General features: G+C 32.9%; 1 pseudogene across 2 annotated transcripts; it reads right to left on the reverse strand.

Annotated features, from left to right (window-relative positions):
- Positions 1-8,389: 8,389 nt before the first annotated feature.
- Positions 8,390-18,132, reverse strand: LOC148179433 (facilitated trehalose transporter Tret1 pseudogene; annotated as a pseudogene). Of its 2 annotated transcripts, none has more exons than XR_015769629.1 (2): positions 18,022-18,132; positions 8,390-10,124 (listed from the first exon to the last, which is right to left on the reverse strand). The product of XR_015769629.1 is annotated as a facilitated trehalose transporter Tret1 pseudogene, transcript variant X2 (transcript). The 2 variants fall into 2 exon arrangements; XR_015769628.1 differs by lacking the exon at positions 18,022-18,132 and adding an exon at positions 14,669-14,772.
- Position 18,133: the final 1 nt, after the last annotated feature.

Genomic DNA, 18,133 nt, shown 5'->3' on the forward strand with positions numbered 1-18,133 from the left:
ATGTCATTCCTGTACAAGTGGGAGATGTAATAAAATTATTTTGTATTTTGACTCGCCCATTTTATTAAATTTAAGCAAATGACAAAAAAAGATCTAACGATGATGTGTGAAAAATGTAAATGGCCCACCAGTTTACTTATAAATGGATATTTTATTCATAAAAATAATTTGATGAGTATTTTCCATAATCATGTAGTAACTAAATGCTAGTAGCGACTACAATTTTGTACAAATACAACTTGTTTACATCTCAAAAAAATTGTACGCGCACCTATGGCAAACTATTTTTTCTCACTTAAAATTATAACTTTGCTCTTATCAAAAATATTTAATTAATTAATTATGAATGAATAATAAATTACAACACCTACGGGAATACTAGTTTTGTAGTCATCTCGTGTGATTGAAAGCGGAAAAAAGATTATTTGACTTTAATGTCCAAAATATTTAAAACGCTTGAAAAGCGGAAGTAGGTCAAAAGACTACCGAACAATTTTTAGGAAAAAAGCGTTCCCAGTCTACAATCTGTAAAATTTTAAAAATTGATTACATGGTCATAGCTGCAAAACCAAAAAAATTCTTTGATTCATGTAATATTTTATATTGTACCAAATTTTAGAAATTTTTATTTTTAGCTTCAACAAGAAACTTTTTGATTTTTCGTTGAAATCTGTATAACTACGAGTTTTAACTTTACTATTTTACTATTATTGATTTTCTTATTTATTGTGCCACTTTATACAATTTTAGGCCAAGATAGACAAATTTTAGTTTTTTTTTAATTTTTAGTGCCAACAAAGAACTTGCTACATTTTTTCTTAAAATTTGTAATTTGGGTTGTTTTAATACTAACGTAATGACGTAAGGCAGAGAGGTTAGCACTCTTGATTTGTTCATTCATTGTGCTAAATTACATGAATAATAGTAATAGTAATAATAGACCAAGAGAAATAAATTTTAGAAATTTTTATTTTTAGAATCAACCAAGAATTTATGTACTGTAATTCTAGCAGTTTAATGCTTGCTTGCACAAATTACTATTCTGAACTTGCTCATTAATTGTACCTAATAACAAAATAAAAAAGTAACGAAAACAAATTAAAAAAAAATTCTTTGAACAAAACAAAAATAACCAAAGTAAAACTGTAACTCTGAATCTGAATCATTCATAGGATGAAATATTAGCATGTCATCAAAATTAAATCAAATTGAAATATGTATTTTGTTCGAACCCCAAATGAGTAAACGATAAGCTATCGAAATTTATAACTTTATGGTTATCAAAGGGAACAACATATTTCTTCACAACAATTAAAGATGTTTAATGTTTTTGTTTGTAAGATTTGATATCTACACTGTAGACTCTTTGGATTTTGAAGTCTTTAGTAAATAAATACTTTTGTTGCTTTATTGTTTTATTTTTTGGATTGCCTTGCAAAAGTTACCAATTGAAAATGTGGCCGTGAATTATGCAATTTTAACAATAGGATTATCGCTGCTGTTTGTAAATAGGGCAATTAAAATTTCACTTGAAATATTTGTTTTTATGAATTGTTTTTATTTTGTGTGAAATTTTATCCTCCAATTAATTAAAAAACAATCAATTTATCCTCCAAGCAACCATTTAACTTCATGACAATTTAAAAACAATAAACAATAATGTTATAAAACAGGCAAAGCAAGGAATATTAATTAATGGTAATAAACAAACCGGACCCGAAAGTAAGTGACACATGTAGGTATCATAGGGTTGAAGCTTATCATTGAACATTGCAAAAGTCGATGGGATTATGAATGAGTTCGTTATGTAGCGACTTATTTTTCCCACAACGTTAGTCAAATAACAAACACATTAGATAGTGGTCATTCTCAGAATATAAGAAATGCACGATATTATTAGTGTTCACATATCAGGGTACCCTTACTACTTGATGCCCACGCCAGATGTTTGTGAAACTACTAACGCAATAAATGGCATAGATGAAATAGAAATATATTATGAAGAAAAGAACAAAAAGTCATTATGAAGGTAGGGAGAGGATGCAATATTCGCTCCGATGCAACTGCCACTACTTTTTCATGATTATTTTTAAAACAGCAGTTTCACTGCTTATTGTAAACATGATTATGATTATTCAACCTTGTTCAAAATTGCACAATACTATGACATAGAAAATCCGACCCCACCCCTCTCTCTGGCGTCAACTTTATAAAATTGATTGACCGATGAATATGACCTATAGAAATTTCAGTTCTCAATTGTCAAAACAAACGATGAATCACCGCCGTATTTTTCATTCAAATTGGACGTGCAACAAACAAGAAAATTTCGATTGTAATTGTTGCATAATTGAACATCCTCCGACGGCTTCAATTTACTAATTAGACAGGACCGGCCGAAAGGACCGTTGACCGTTCTCGGAATTTGCCTCGTTCGGATTCCAACCAGTTATTTTCTTGGATACTGATGCAGTAATGCACTTCCCTTCACCACACAAAAATTGTGTGTGAAACCTATGTTTACGACAGCCAGACGGAAACTCCAAGAAGGAATTATTTATAACTTGATTAAAATCGATTGTTTTTCTAATTCGTTTTCTTCATTTATTTTTAATAAGGTCTTCGGGTAGACATAAACAAATCTTGTTTTGAAGTTGAGGTAAATATAAATTATTATCGCAGACACCGGTTTCGGCAAAACAAAGAAATATGAGAATTGAGAGTGTAATGTCGGCGATTATGTAATTTATTATGTCCATGAGTGTAATCAAATGTATTTTATATCTACTCCAACGAAACCTCAATCCGACACGATTAATAAAATATGAATGGCGTCGCATCACCAACACGTTATTAAACGGTTTTTACAACTTAAACAAGACCACACAAACAATATTGATTAGCGGTTTTATTATCGTAAAAACCGTGGGGGTGCTTAAATGTATTTATGAATGGGTCAAAATTGGATATTTGACTATAATATGCAAATAATTGTGCGATACTCATTTAGCGTAGAATTTCACACAACACTCAAAACTATGCGAATTTTTCCCGTACGTCAACTATTAAAAGAATTAGAAGTGATTGAAATTTACTTTTGTTCCATTTTTGTTGCTAAGAATATCAAAATAATGAAACAAAATCAATTTTTATCTACTTTTTTTACTTTTATTTTTAAATAAAATTTTTGTGAAGTAAATTAAAATTATTGATAGATACTCATTTGATGCAAAATTACACGCAGGCTCCGAAACTGTATTAAATTTTAGGTTCCGATTTTTTTTTGCTTCATTTGGCCAGGCGAGCTGCTATTTTGATTAATTCACTCAAAGACATTAAACGTCGTTTTCGCTCTGAAAAAATGACCACTAAAACTCCTTTTGAACAGTTACTTTGGTCGATATGTAGCTAATTTGAGGAAGAACCCCAAGTTATTAGCACTCATTTTACGCAGAATTTCACGCAAAACTCAAATCTATGTTAATTTTTCCTATACGTCGAAAAATAACTGAACTAGAAGCGACTTTTATTTGATATCTGCCTACCAACAAATTCTTCAAATCTGTGAAAACTAGAAACTATTTAGAAATGCAAGTTGGGTTTCTATACCTCTTTTATGGTGTCACTCAAATACGGGTCTTATTGACTTGAAGGGTTGTAATAATGTTTATGCTATGGTCAACCGAAATTTGTGCTGTTTCGAATATTCCGGGTATTTTTCGAACAGTTAGACCTTTTTAGAGAGTTTTTGGATTATGTACGCTCTTTCCTTGGTCTACTTCTATCTAATTCCCGCTAAAGGATACGGTTAACCATAAGTGTTTCCAGTAAAAATTACAGCAGGTCGAAACCTTTTCACCTATAATAATGACAATTAATTTGTTTATCTAAGACATTAGTTTCAACTTAAGCAGTCTGAACTGGTCATTTAGGAATATTAGAAAGTTAACTGTTCCTTTTAAAAGTCCACCGAAAAAACAAACCTCATATAAGCATCCACGTTGTGCAATGTCGGAAAATAAGGTTAAGTGATGTATTGTTTAAGATTATGGCGAATTAAACTCCAATAGATATAAAAAAGTAGTCCAGTTTTAGCGGTCGATGAACTGTCATTTTGCTTGTTATTTTCGGTTAGTAACTGATTTTTTGTGTCGTTCGAAGCGCCCAAATTGTCAGCACCAGAATTAGATTTACAAATGTATGAACTTGCAGATCGCCATGATCTATAGATCCGGATCTAGCGGTATTTCGCGATTGTTTCTCAGCAAACGTTCTGTATATGATAATATAACAATGTTCTTCAAGCAAACTCTGTGGTCGTTTAATAAAGCATTGAATACATCTTCCTTACCAGATAGAATCAACTTCGAGTACATGGCGTGATATTAAATCCAAAGATACATTACAAACACCTTTCTAATTAAATAAAGATTGAAACGTCGGTATGTGACACGATCGCGATATTAATCAAATTAGACAAATGCTAGATCCAAAACTGAGATTATTATTGAGCACAAATCTCATAAATAATGTAGATCTTATTAGGAGAAATTTCAAATGACTGTGCGCTCGTCTAGTTTAATTTTGAATGAAAAAAGATAGATCGAAAGCTAACGTTCATTGATTCTTTTTAATTTTAGACACCATCAAGCGTTATTGCTCAAGGTCAGGAACCACACATAAATTATTTTTTCAAATGAAAATTTTAAAATAGACCCGTGTTAACTGCCAGAAAAAAGGCGAATCATTTGATTTTATATTTGCGGCAAAAGTCTAATTAAAGTAAAAAACTCTGACTAGTTTACTATTCAAGGGAAATACCACACAATTAAAACCCATGACCAACATGGTAAAATTATTGATCCTAGATTGACCGCCAAAAATTATCGGGCTAAGTAAACTCCACAGCGCCATTCCGATAAGAAAACTGCTTGCCGTTGAATTGGTCCCATTTATCTCTAAAATTTGATGTATGATAAGGTCCAATGTCGGTGTCAGGTAGATTAGAAACCAAGAAGTAAATTTGCTTACCTTAAGTAATAGTAAACTTGCTTGGTCGAGAAATGTAATAGGAGTTTGAAAAAATTTATCTTGCTAATACTGTCCACACGGTCAACACCAAACTAACTTGTAATGCCCAATGCGCCTATTTTAGTGGAAGGGGCAAAGTATTATCGGACAATAAGGCTTAACATTTAAATTTTAGTACAGGGATAGCAGGTAAATTTTCTTTCCCAAATCGGCTTTCTTTCTCTAGTTTTCGACCGCTGTAGTCCCAAGAAATGGGTCTAAGCCCGTACTGCGGATTTTCCCCACTCAACAATTATAATTTCGCAATTGTCATAATTTACTGTATGGTAATTTACAACAGGTTTTAGAGCAACTAGTGAAGTGTACAAATCCATATTTACGGGATTCATATCTTGGAGGGACGCGGAAGATAATAAAATAATCACTAGTTACCAAGAAATTATTTACATAAATTGTTTACAAAATTTGTAACACGTCACTCCAAGAAAATGCAGTCTAACAATCGAACAACTAACTATGTTATTCTATTTTTCTGCATTGCCAAAAGAATTTAAACGAATTTCTCGGACAAAGAAGCCAAAGAACTAATGGTCCAATCTCGTTCCAATAAAAAAAAATTAATAACAAAAACCGAGGTCACCATGCAAGATTACTCGAACATCGTCTTTTTGCAGGTTGATTTGCATGGTCACGATCTAGAAAAAATTAATTGTACTACATAATGTTGCTGATTCCGGCTTGATGCCATTGTCAAATGTCCACTTTCTGATACCAAAAATTAGATAACGTCGCCCGTCTGCTGAAGATGTGAATTCAATTGTGGATTTAGATTTGACTGACTGAAACTGTCTACTTATCTGAAGCAATGTGTTGCGCAAAACAATAAAATTGGCGCCACTAGATCAATTTTAAGGTTTAATTCTCAAGAAATCTATCTTATCTCGTTCCAAAAATTAGGTGAGTTCGTTTGTGTATAAACACTTGCTGCTCGATGCAAATATTGTCAGTGTAAATAGGGACAATTTTTAATTCACTTCCAGTAGCTGAGATAAGATTTACTAGAAGTAGACCGTGGTCTAAAACCTCTTCTAAAAATACAGACTCTCTGTGAGTATTATTTAAAATGGAACACACATAAGTGTCATACCTGGCTTGTATTTATGTCACGAGACTTAAAAATATTTTTTTCAATTAGGAATAATTTGGCATGATTTCAGCGAAAGACTTGTCTACAATGTATATCAACAAAAAACACAAACAGTAAATACAGACAAGTTTATTAAAAGATCGTGTCATTTAATGGATGGGTGCATATGTTGCATCCACTAATGCAGCTTGCCCTCATTACATTATGTCTTAATCGAAAATAGCATCGACATCCGCATCGTATCGTTTGGAAGGAAGCGGTAATAAATTGGTCACACATTGGAAAATTTGCGATTATCTTATCATTTAGCTATTTCAAGTGGATGTTGAGAGTGAACTTTGTCCGACACATTTTTAGAAAATTTAGAGTGACAGTTTCCGCGATGGGCATTTTTAGCGGAACGCTTCAAAGATATCGTTTTTAAAAACACTCTATATGTACTAGCAGGAAAATTGTCGTTAACACTTCTCAGAAAAAAATCTGTTAACTTTTTAAGACTTAACTAACAAATTAAAATTCGGCGTTTGGTCCATGGGATTAAAAAAATATGCGTCTAATTTTGACCTCAACAAATATGTACTCTTTGCTAAAAATACATGTCCGAAACGCAAGGCCAAGACAGTTTTGTTGATAAAAATTTTGCTCATTAGCGTAAAGTTTATCTCGCATGTGTCTGAAAACACAAATTTGCTTCCTATTATATAACTGTATTATCTCACAGACGCACTTGTTTTATTGATTAGATATAAAAATAAAGATATTAACTTATGTCATTATGGATTATCGTATTATTTAATTTGGTGTTGATTTTTGGAATTTTTTGCATTAAAAAGATTGCGATAATCTTTTTAACAATTTAATTGCCATCGTCATAAAGTACTTATTGATTTTTAGTCAGTATTGACTAAAACAAGAAATCTTTAAAAAGTCAATATCGAGCTTTTTCTAGCAGTTATTAATAGAAATTCTAACTGTGATGCCACTAACCCTTGTTCTCCTCGTTTGAAATGAAACGGAGTGTCAGGTGATTTTATGTGGATTGTCTCAGATTCCAAATTTAAATCTGTAAGGAGCGTACGACCAAATACATCAGTCTTCTATTAATACAAAAGTTTTTTTTACTGCTTAGAAAAGTGTTTCTAAAATTACGCTACCTTCTTTTTCAAATGGCGTTTGTCTGACCTAGTCGCTATAACTGTTTACAAACCAAACCTACGATTTTATCAAGTTTTATTTTTTTTTAAAGCCAAACATTGGATGTAAAAATACGCACGTGGATAAATTATCAAGGCGAAAAAAATAAATCGAGCACAACTTCCTGATAACATGTATGGAAAGCTTTTTTTTAAATTATGATTACCAGAAGATCGTCATACACGCATGATATATTGTGGCCCAATTATATCATTGACGCGTAAGAAAATTTACGTTGTTTGATTTTCCACGTTTTTAAAAATAAAAATGTAAAATAAAATCCACGTGCTAAATATTGGAGGACACAAGAACTTGATAAAATGTCAGGGTTGCAATGTCAGCAGCTGTGCTAACATTTCTATGATTTTTATTTTTCTTCTTGTTTACCATGTCACATTCATTAGGATTTTCACATTTTCTTGTAAATACTCCATAAATATTTAGTAATAGGATTTATTTTGGAACATTTGGACTTTTTATATCCATGTTCTATTTTCAAAAATAGAAGAAAATCGCGCTCGTTTAATCATATTGCGCAAGAATTTAGAATTAATGAATTAAGGCGATATGTAAATTCATTCATAAAAGCGGATAGAAATAGTTATACATAGATTACTTTCATTTATTGCTAAATTGAACTTGAATTGTTACCTAAGAAGGCATGTAAGTACATTTGTATTTTGCCCGAAGAAAAGCGCATGAGTTACATAGTATGATTCATATTTTGACTTTCTACCCTCAAACCAAGAAATTAATTTTTGAGGCAAGCAAGGAATTTAAAATAATTTCAGATTGTAGCCATGAAAAGTAACAAAACCCAACTTATTAAATTCGGTTTATTATTTTATCTCTTACACAAAATATGTAAAAGTAAATCACAGCTCAGTTTCACTTATTGTGTTCTATTCTTATTCTTACTAAGCAGGTGATGATATAGTCTAAAATTAGTGAAACTAAATAAAAATTAAACTAAGAGGAGTTCATGCATTTTTAGACTACAAAATAAAACAGCGCCTCTTTTGATTCGCAATGTGGTTGATATTTTAATGCTCTTATAAGTAGGTACAATTTCTCTGAAGCAAACAAGTGGAAACTTACACAAGAATAATAAAATACAATTATTATCAAAATAAATCCAAATCTATATTTAGCCTGTATATTTTCCACTTGTATCTAAAATATGATTCTTCAACAATAACAATACAAAAATAACAAGTGAAATAGGAATCTACATCTATCACAAATTATTTTGATATAAAAAAATATTATATTGGCAGGTAGTTTTGATATTAACGGATATCGATTCGTGTTCGTTTAATGAACAGCCAGTATTCTTTCAATGTCCTCCAAAGTCCGCCTTTTTGTTTCCGGTACGAAAACTCTCAGGAAAATCACTGAGATTATCATAATCAAAGAGAAAAACCAAAAAACAAAATGCGGGCCCACTAAATCAAGGAAAAGTGGAAAAGTTTTGGTGATTATAAAACTGCAGCCCCAATTAATCGCCGCAGAGAACGAAGCCGCTTGTCCTCTAACCGCTGCCGGAAGTATTTCTGCCATTATAACCCACGGAATTGGTCCTAAACCGAAAGAAAACCCCAAAACGTACAGAATGAAACAGACCAGTGGTATCCATCCAAATTGTGCCGCCTCATTGTTTTTATCACTGAAGTAAAAAAAGTAAAATCCGAGTATTGCTAAGACTGTGCCCATCGTTATGCTGGACGTGTACATTAGTATTTTGCGTCCCATTCTATCGACGATGAATGCTGCGATGAAGGTGGAGATGAAGTTAACTACGCCGATAATGGCTGTACAAATGGACGGGTCCAGAAAGGATCCAGACTCCTGGAAAATCTGCGTTGAATAGAAGATCACAGCGGTGATCCCACTAAACTGTTGGAAGAACATCAGTCCCATTACGATGCCAAACGGTCTTAAATGCGATATTAAGCTCTTTTCCTTACAAGTCTTGTTTTGGTCAAATTGAGACACGTCGCAATTGGAGAATTGCAACCAAAGAAGAGATTCTTGAGCTTTTTGAACTTGGTTTTTCGAGGCGTACCATCTCGGCGATTCCGGTACTATCCAAATCACTGCTAGAAACGGAACTGTTAAAATGACGCCCATTCCCGCCAATTCTCTCCACTTGAACACATTTCCAGCGATAAAACACAGCAAAATACCGAAATTCCCGAAGGCCGTCGGAAACAAAGCCAATCTTCCTCTTATTGTCGGTTGTAAAGTTTCGGCTAAATATACCGGAAGTGTGAAGGAAACTACACCCACGCCATATCCGTTCAGAACTCTGCTGCCATACATACTCCAAGAATTCCAAGAAAGATAATTTATGGACCATGCCACCAGAAAGATACCATCTGCGAAAATAAGGGTTTTCTTGCGACCCAAGCATTCCACGAAACATCCCCCGGTGAAGCTCCCCAGAAAAGCTCCGACCGGGAGAAGACTGAAAATCCACGTGCTTTCGCTTTTAGTGAGATTCAACTCCTCCACCATTGTTGCTTCAGCTGGTGATGAGTAACCCGCAGCAAATCCATCCACGAGAGCAAGCCAGGAAACTATCGCCGTGGCCAGAACTTGATGTAGTATGCTATAATGTCTTGGTTTATTGTTGTCACATGCTGGAGCAACAACATCGTGTACGTCTTCTTTACTGTCAGATTTCTCCGATGGTTGGCTCATCTCCATAAGTTAGACGCTCAGACGACGTATCCTCATCGTAATGTCGAATCTGTAACAGTTAGAAATTGTGATACTTAACACTACTGGTTTTTCTCTCATAACGATTAATCGGCCCTAATTCCGCACCTGGGGAGCACCCGGGCGTTAAAATGCTATTGTGTATGAAAATAAGACGTCAAGCAAAATTGTCATCCAGATGATGGATTATTATAAAAAAATACATCACAAGAACTCAATACTTTCAAAATGTGTTCAAGTAGTCGAGGGTCGTTGAACCACAATATCAAGTACAAAGCAAAATTAAAAAAGAAAAGATAGAGTCGAATGTGGTACTTTGCGGTTATCAGTGCAAATTTGATAATGTGCAACGTTTATGTAGCGTGGATTTTTTTCCGTTGATTGTTGTTATTTATGACAATTTTTGAGTCTGACTATATTACAATGTTTTAGCGAAAAAAATCTCTCGAAAAATAACAAATTGTGACAATAAAAAATATTTTGTGATGAGTCCAACGCCGTAAACTCAACAAAGTTTATTGCCACCACAGTGGTAAAAAATTAAAAATCTTGGAAACTTTTTAGATTTGCTCTATTTTTGAATTGTTCTGGAAATTTCGAAAAACGGAGAAACTTTCCCAAAATCAAAGTTCCATTTCATCTTTTTGAAATGTAATATTGCACTGAGGAGATGCAACTTCCGGTCGTTTTTAAATATCCAATAAGTAAAATCTATTTTTGAATAACTCGGGTGGCACAATCAATGAGGCAACACGTATCAATTTCAGGTTTGTAATACCCGCAATGATCGTGTAAGAATGGATGTGGATAACACAAATTCATTCACAATGCCAGTCTGCGTCTACGCCTTTTGTGTCAAGGACAGTATCTCATGATTGTTTTTATTATTGGTAAATAGACTACCTGTTTGGTAATTTTAAAAATGTATTAATTTATAGGCCAACACCTGTACCGTAAAAAATCCGACAATAAAAAGATAATTAAAATTGGATAAACGGCGGCATAGTTCGATGTCGTAAACTCTTAAATGCCATTTAGAACCAATTTTTATTTAATCATTAAAAATAATCTACTAATGGAGGTTTTGTCATTGCGTTTACTTTTTAAAATTTGTAATTTACATGCTTTCATTCCCTGTTTTTGTCGTTTTCAATCATCAGCTCATCACGTCATAACTTTTTGGGTCGCTTCCGTTTAAAAAATCCATTAATGGCGAATCTAATAAAATTAGTGTTTTTATTGTACCAAGAGCGTCACAGAGACACAGTTTTTTCGAAAGAGGTGTTTGGCAATTCCTTCGAATTCCTCAAATATTTACCTAATTTTGTTGTGCAGGATAATCTCGACACCACGAATGACAACAAAAATGCATTCATTTATCGTTGCATAATATTCGACTACCGCAATAAATACTTCACTATAATTATAAAAGCAATAAAGATAAGACAGGTATTCTCGAACAATTTGTTAATAATATTGACTCTCTTTACGTTATCATTATTTAATTTACCAACGTCTTAAATGAACCTAACTTCCGCACTACAGTGGAAATTTTGTGGGCGTTTAATGTAGGATTGGTCCCACTTTGGATTATACCGCATCAAATCTCCGGTGAATCCGGTATAGAAGAACTCGGTTAACAATCGCTGCAACACGAAAAGAAAGTAGAGTAATGTCACTCGAAGGCATAAAAAACTTCTTACTGGAGGTTGCTACACAAAAAATTTGATTAAATGGTAACATGTGCATTACGTCTTTAATTTGACTATATTTTTTGAGAAGAGCATGTGTTCTAAAAGTGTATTTTACACTGCGGGTGTTAATTAGGAGAGATTTGTGGCGACTGGTAGCTTCTTCAGAGGAAGAATTTTTAAAAGGACACGAAATCTAGGAGTTGGTAGTCTATAATTAACTCATAAAAGCGTCTATGTATGATAAAATATTTCCCAATTAGTGTAATCGCAAGATTTTATCTTGGAATATTTTTAATACTCCACGTTTATCACGTAGAAATTTTTGTTTTTAGCACGGAAACCCTTTTAATTAAGGGCTTCTTTGAGGTCATTATGTAACAATCTCTTAGCTGCCTAGTAAACAAGCGAAGACACCTGTCTGCAGTTCAGATGTCTAATTACACTTAATTAATTGAATTTCGTAGTAAAACTTTAAGGCACGCTCTGAAGAAAATTTTGGACGAAGTCTATGAACATCTGTCTACGAAGCACGTCACAACAACTCGGGACTTTTAATTGTTGGGATTTCTAAATCATTAACAAAATATGCCTGGATTAGAATCACAAAAATAGATACAGTATCCGAAAAATTCTTGTATTGGGCCTGTTAAATGACAGGAATGTTTTTCTTTGCTACCGTCACGATGGATCTAATTCTGTCCACAGCTCTTATCAAAACTCAGAGGTTTAAAATTTTATTCTCGTAGTATTATGAGACGGTTTTTTCAATTTGAAATTAATATCTTGAACAAAGAATGAAACTTTGCAACATTCTGAGCTTCTTAAGTTTATTAACATCAGTCGTTTGCAACGTATCTGAAATTTTATAGTGGTTATCACGTAATTTAAAACTTTCCCTGAACGTTACTTAGCCTGTGAAAAAATATCTAATTTACCGCACTAATTTCCTGTCTTCTAGCTCAGTTAGTGTGAAAATAATCAATCGTTTTCAACACTAAATGGAAGACAATTTAATAACAGATAAAATTAATGCTATGACGAACAAGTGCAGTGGCACGACTTAAAAAAAGGAAACAATGTTCATACCTTTGTGCCTTTACAAACTACTCGACTAGACTGGCCACAAGTAAACGAACTCGTTGAATGCAATTTTTTATTGTCTTTTCAGGTAAAATTTACGAACAATTAAAACTCTGCATGTAAATATGTATTGTAAAACCCAAAACAAACGTCATTATTTAACTAGATATAAATCTTGGCTTTACGTAACAATCTTTGGATTATTCAATAGTAGAATAAAAACGTGATCGTGAACTTGCCACTTTTCTATTGTTTTCTCATGCACGATGATTGCTGCTTTGTGTTGTGACTAAATTTTATGCTCTAATAACTATTTTAAATGTGTTAATAAAGGTGTTAAATTGAAACAGATCTGTATCTTGGGATTAACTTAGGACATGATTGTTTAAATCTGGTATAAGGCAACTTGCTCTGGTTTTGTGTAGTGTGAGATGTTCCTAGCTTTGGATTTGTGCTGTCACCGTGTCAAGAAAGAAGATCTCTTTTTATAAAATGCTAAACCAAATAATTTATTAAGCATTTTCGAAAAGTCGAATTCAATGGAGTCAAATTCAATGATTGAATTTATTAGTGCTATTTTATTTAAATACCAATTCGGTTCTTCCTGTTTACCGTTCACAAAGTCAAAGGACGTTTCGATTTTTTTTCTTTCAAGTTTATCTCACTTCTAAATATCACATTTTTTTCCTGAAGATACATACTTCAAGGCTTTGATATGTTAAAAATTCTTAGAGATTTTTTAGATTTCTTTCAGTCTCCCAGAAAATTCTACAAGAATGAAAATTTAACTTCCCAATAATTCTTAGGTTTCGTTAGAATCCTCCAGGATTTGTTAATCTTTTTACTTCACTCCCAAATAAGTGCCTCCGGATCGTACTCCTGCTGATGTCATTCTAAATTGTTCAAATGCTTGGGCTATTCACTTATGATTCATTTTTTTATTGTTCACTTTATTTCTTCAGCTTGTACTTTTTTCACTCCAAACTGTAATTCCCCTCTAACTAACCTTTTTCTCAAATTTTTGTTAATTTTATCAGTCAAAAGCAGAAACTACTTTTGAGATATTCAGTACGATTCTTTTTTTGTACTCCAATTGGTTCAAAACTGTTAAAGCGCCTCAAATCCAGCGCATATAGATTCTTCAGCTTCATGATATTCGTCAACTATATAAAAAAAGTAATTTATTCCTCTTGCAACTTTTTGAATGGTTACAATTTCGCTTCTAGTTCCGTATTTACCTTCTTCTGGTTCTTCTTTGCACCAGAAAAACATGATGAAACAAATCCTTTAACTTTAACAGCTGCTTACATTTGAAGAAACTGTGTTTACAACACGAGTCGCAGGTAATGTGCTTGACAAACGAGTTACATAATGAAGCTTTTATCAACAATAGTATGAATTCTAATTTAATTATGAATCTTTAATATCTTCACGTTTATGCATATATTGGTTTATCAATTTTCAACATTTTTTTAAAGACTTTACATTAGGAAACAACTAAATTCTTTGTCAATATGTAACTTAAAAATTTCCATTTTTTAACACGTTGATATGATTGATTAGGTATTTACGAATTCTTGTCATTCTTACATGCATCCAAAGCAAATAGCCTGTTTATCGTTAAAATTTGTTGATACCGGAGTTCTAACAAATAAAATTAACCGGATTTTTATATATTCAGAGAATCCACGGGTAAACATTAAGTCGTACCTTGAATTCATCCATTTTGATGAGGAGGAATTTCCCGTGAAAATAATTTTAAATCCGATTTTGCAACCCCAAAAAAATTGATAAAACTTACCTCGTTGAATGTATGAAAACTTAATAGAAATATTGGAGTCTTTGAGCACCAGTTTCAGAACAGTGACTGTTTTTTTTATCACAAGTGCATATTTATAGTACCAACTTATAATAAGTAATTACAGAAAAATGTTTCATAAAAATGAGTCATTATCTCAAGCATTTGTGGTCTGCATACTATTTGGTTATTTAAACGTCTACATTTCCTAAAGAATTTAAGGCTACAATTATGGAACAATTTATCATTATTGCCTCCTGATTACTACCTAGTTTGCTAGACAAATGTGAACCACATTCGAATAGAAAATCTATTCTCTTAACTACTAACAAATCATAAGATTTAGTATCTCAAACAGTGAGAAAGTGTCGGAACATAAGTTCCTATTAGAACTAGAACCAGCTTAATTTATAGATCGTTTATTTGCGTTCAGGGCGTGGTACTCGAACTACGCAACATTATCACTATTGCAAGTAACTCCAGCTTATAATAAACACAATAGATTTAAATTTGCAACTGTGATACTTGCATGACTTTTGTTTTTAATTACTACCAACCTGTTATTTTAATAAGGTATCAATTTGGGCGGAGTACCTCCTAACGGGACCAACGCAATACAATGTTTTATAAATGGGCTAGAAAATCGAAAGTGTGCGGCACAAATTTAAGAAGTCATTAAAGATAGCGATCAAACGATGACCGTAACTTGTATCACCCGCAGATAAAAAGCTCAGTTTCTCAACCTTTCATATATAGCGGAACCCCACTGACAAAAACTTTTTGCAAGTCTTTAAATAATAGCTACAAGTTTTTTTAACACCCGGATATGGAACGTGGATGAACTGAATTTTTATCACCCAGGAGAAAAAAGTGGAAAAATTATATTAGTACATAAACACCAATATTCGACTGGTTAATGAAACGGTGAATCTAACATTTCCTTGCACATCACTCGATTGTAATTTATAGCATCGGCCTCAAGGCTTTATTTTAATAAACAAAACGTTATGGTGGAGATATGTAAATGATGTTTTCTTTTCGGCAGTTTTCAATAACAGAGCAATTTGTACGAGGGAATCCAAAACCATTCATTTTATCTAAATGGATTGTCGTTGCAACGTCCGACACGATTAAAATTGGGCATTATTTGTGCATTAGGCAGGTGTCATTTCAGATTCAATTGCCAACACCTTTCCAGGTACAGTTAGTCGAATTCATAAGACGAAATAGGTCAAAACTGTTGCATCAATTTTCCTTCGAGCTTACATAATATTTAACATCTGCCTGTTTGATTGTAGACAAACCAAACGTTGTATGTAGCAAGTGTGTTGTTTCTCGTAAAACCCGTGGATCTGAGCACTTGAAAAATGATAATAATCAATAACAATAAATTATAATTGCAATCTCAAGATACTTGACAATGAACATGCATTGCACTTGACATTATTGATATTCTATTCATTTGCATATAAAGAAAGTTGACAGGAATTATTTGGAACGTGGGCGCAGGAACATTTTGTGTTAAAATCTATCACATTTGCAAATCTAACCAGTCGTCTGTAGTGACAGGCTTCGACAAAAAAACCATTATAACCTAGCGGATTAGCACAAACAACCCAGATGGAATAAGTAATGGTCTTTTTATTATCAACAATCCCGTTACTTCAGTTAGCAAACAAGCCAATAATTTACACTTCAGTCAATCATTATTTCCAAAATCCTAGCCTTCCAAACTTTGCTATCACACGTGCTGAAATTAAAGAGGATTTGTTCAACAAACCCCCTCTAGTTTGTATTGTCATCTTTTGAATGGGAAAATTATTCAAACCGTTTTTCAATGAGTTGTCATATGTCACAGGACGTAGATTGCAATTTAAATTTTTGGAAAGGGGGATACTTGGAAGGAGGGTGCGAAATCATGAGCTGCATTATAAGAAGTGGAGGGCTTGATTTCCCCTCGATTTGGACATTTTTTTTCGAGAAAATACGGAAGCACAAGTCTCGGAATAGGTAGAAACTGTATTAACGATCTTTTATTAAAGTAAACGAAATATCATGGTTGCAAAATTTAAAAGACCATTTATAGAAATTGAATAAATAGATGTGAAATTTCACAGTCCCAGGTGTACGTTTAAATTATGAATGAATGCAAGAAATTTTCATGCATTTTGTATTAAAATGGAACAGGCGAGACGTTCCCTTTCGACTCGATATACAAAATGGATTTCCATACTAAATTCGATTGTGGAATGTATGATACAGTGGTTGGAGTTTAAAATATGCAGATTGGTATATAATTTCCTTAATTATTTACTTAAAAAAGCACAATTTACCTAAATTTACATTGCAAAATATTAATACTTACGAATATTTAATAAAATACAAACAGATATATCTAATGCTCTTCTTTTTATATGTACAGGGTGTTCCAGTACTCCTTTGTAGGTACCTACTATAAAACAGTCTTTACCTACTAACAGAAAGAAAGGCGCCAAAAATGTAGAAAAAGCGGTTGTTAAACAACTTGTTAAAATATTTTAACTTTGAAATTAGTTCATAAAAACTTTATCTCGGTAAAAAAAACACACTCCAAGCTATAACTACAAAACAACTAATCAAATTGAAAAAGGTTTTTTAATTTTGCTTTAGGGGTTAATTAACTGAAAATCATTATTACGTTAAACAGTTTTCTTGACGGATTTACATCTTTTTTGTGTAATGATTTCAAAGTATTAAATATAGAATTTGAACCAGTAACTATTTTTACTTGTTTATTTATTATCTTATTTAACAATATAAACATATACCAAAGCTCATTCCTATCGGTCCACTCATTAAAAAGTTAAGTTGGCAGCAGCCCTTAGTAATTTTTATCGGTAAAATTTGACAGTAAGAGCGTTTGACCCTCAACTGTAGCATGCGTAGAAGCTAATCTTCTTTTTTTTCTACCCTTTGGAGTACTAAGAGATCTAATATAAATATTTTAGTTTTTCCTTGTAAGCTCAAGACAATTTTGTTTCAGCAGCAACTAAGAAAGTTTTACGACAAAATAAATCTCTAGTTATTTTCCAATCACGCTTCCTTGCACAAAATGCACAAAATGCTAAGGGAGCTTGAGGAATTTCCTCGTTGGCATTGCACTGGCACGGCGCGCGAATTCTAAGTTTACGGTTTCAAAATTGTTTGTTAAGAAAATAAATAAATCAGTTAGCCTCACCAAGACACATTCAAAACACTTATTAGCATGCATCTTTGATTCTACCTGTTGGTCATAAACTAAATGAGTTATCGCACACCTCTGGTCCAACGTACAATTCTATAATAACATATAACAGAAAGAAACACCAATAACATACCCACTGCAATCCGTGCAAATTATCAATAAATAAAGTACATTTGACTTAGAGCAAACCAATGACATCTGCCTGGAAATCCGCCATCTTCTCTCCAATGTTTTCCAGAATTTCC

Source organism: Gnatocerus cornutus, chromosome 2, assembly GCF_029298725.1.
Source record: "Gnatocerus cornutus isolate USDA-ARS CGAHR chromosome 2, icGnaCorn1.1, whole genome shotgun sequence".
NCBI classification, from domain to species: domain Eukaryota; kingdom Metazoa; phylum Arthropoda; class Insecta; order Coleoptera; family Tenebrionidae; genus Gnatocerus; species Gnatocerus cornutus.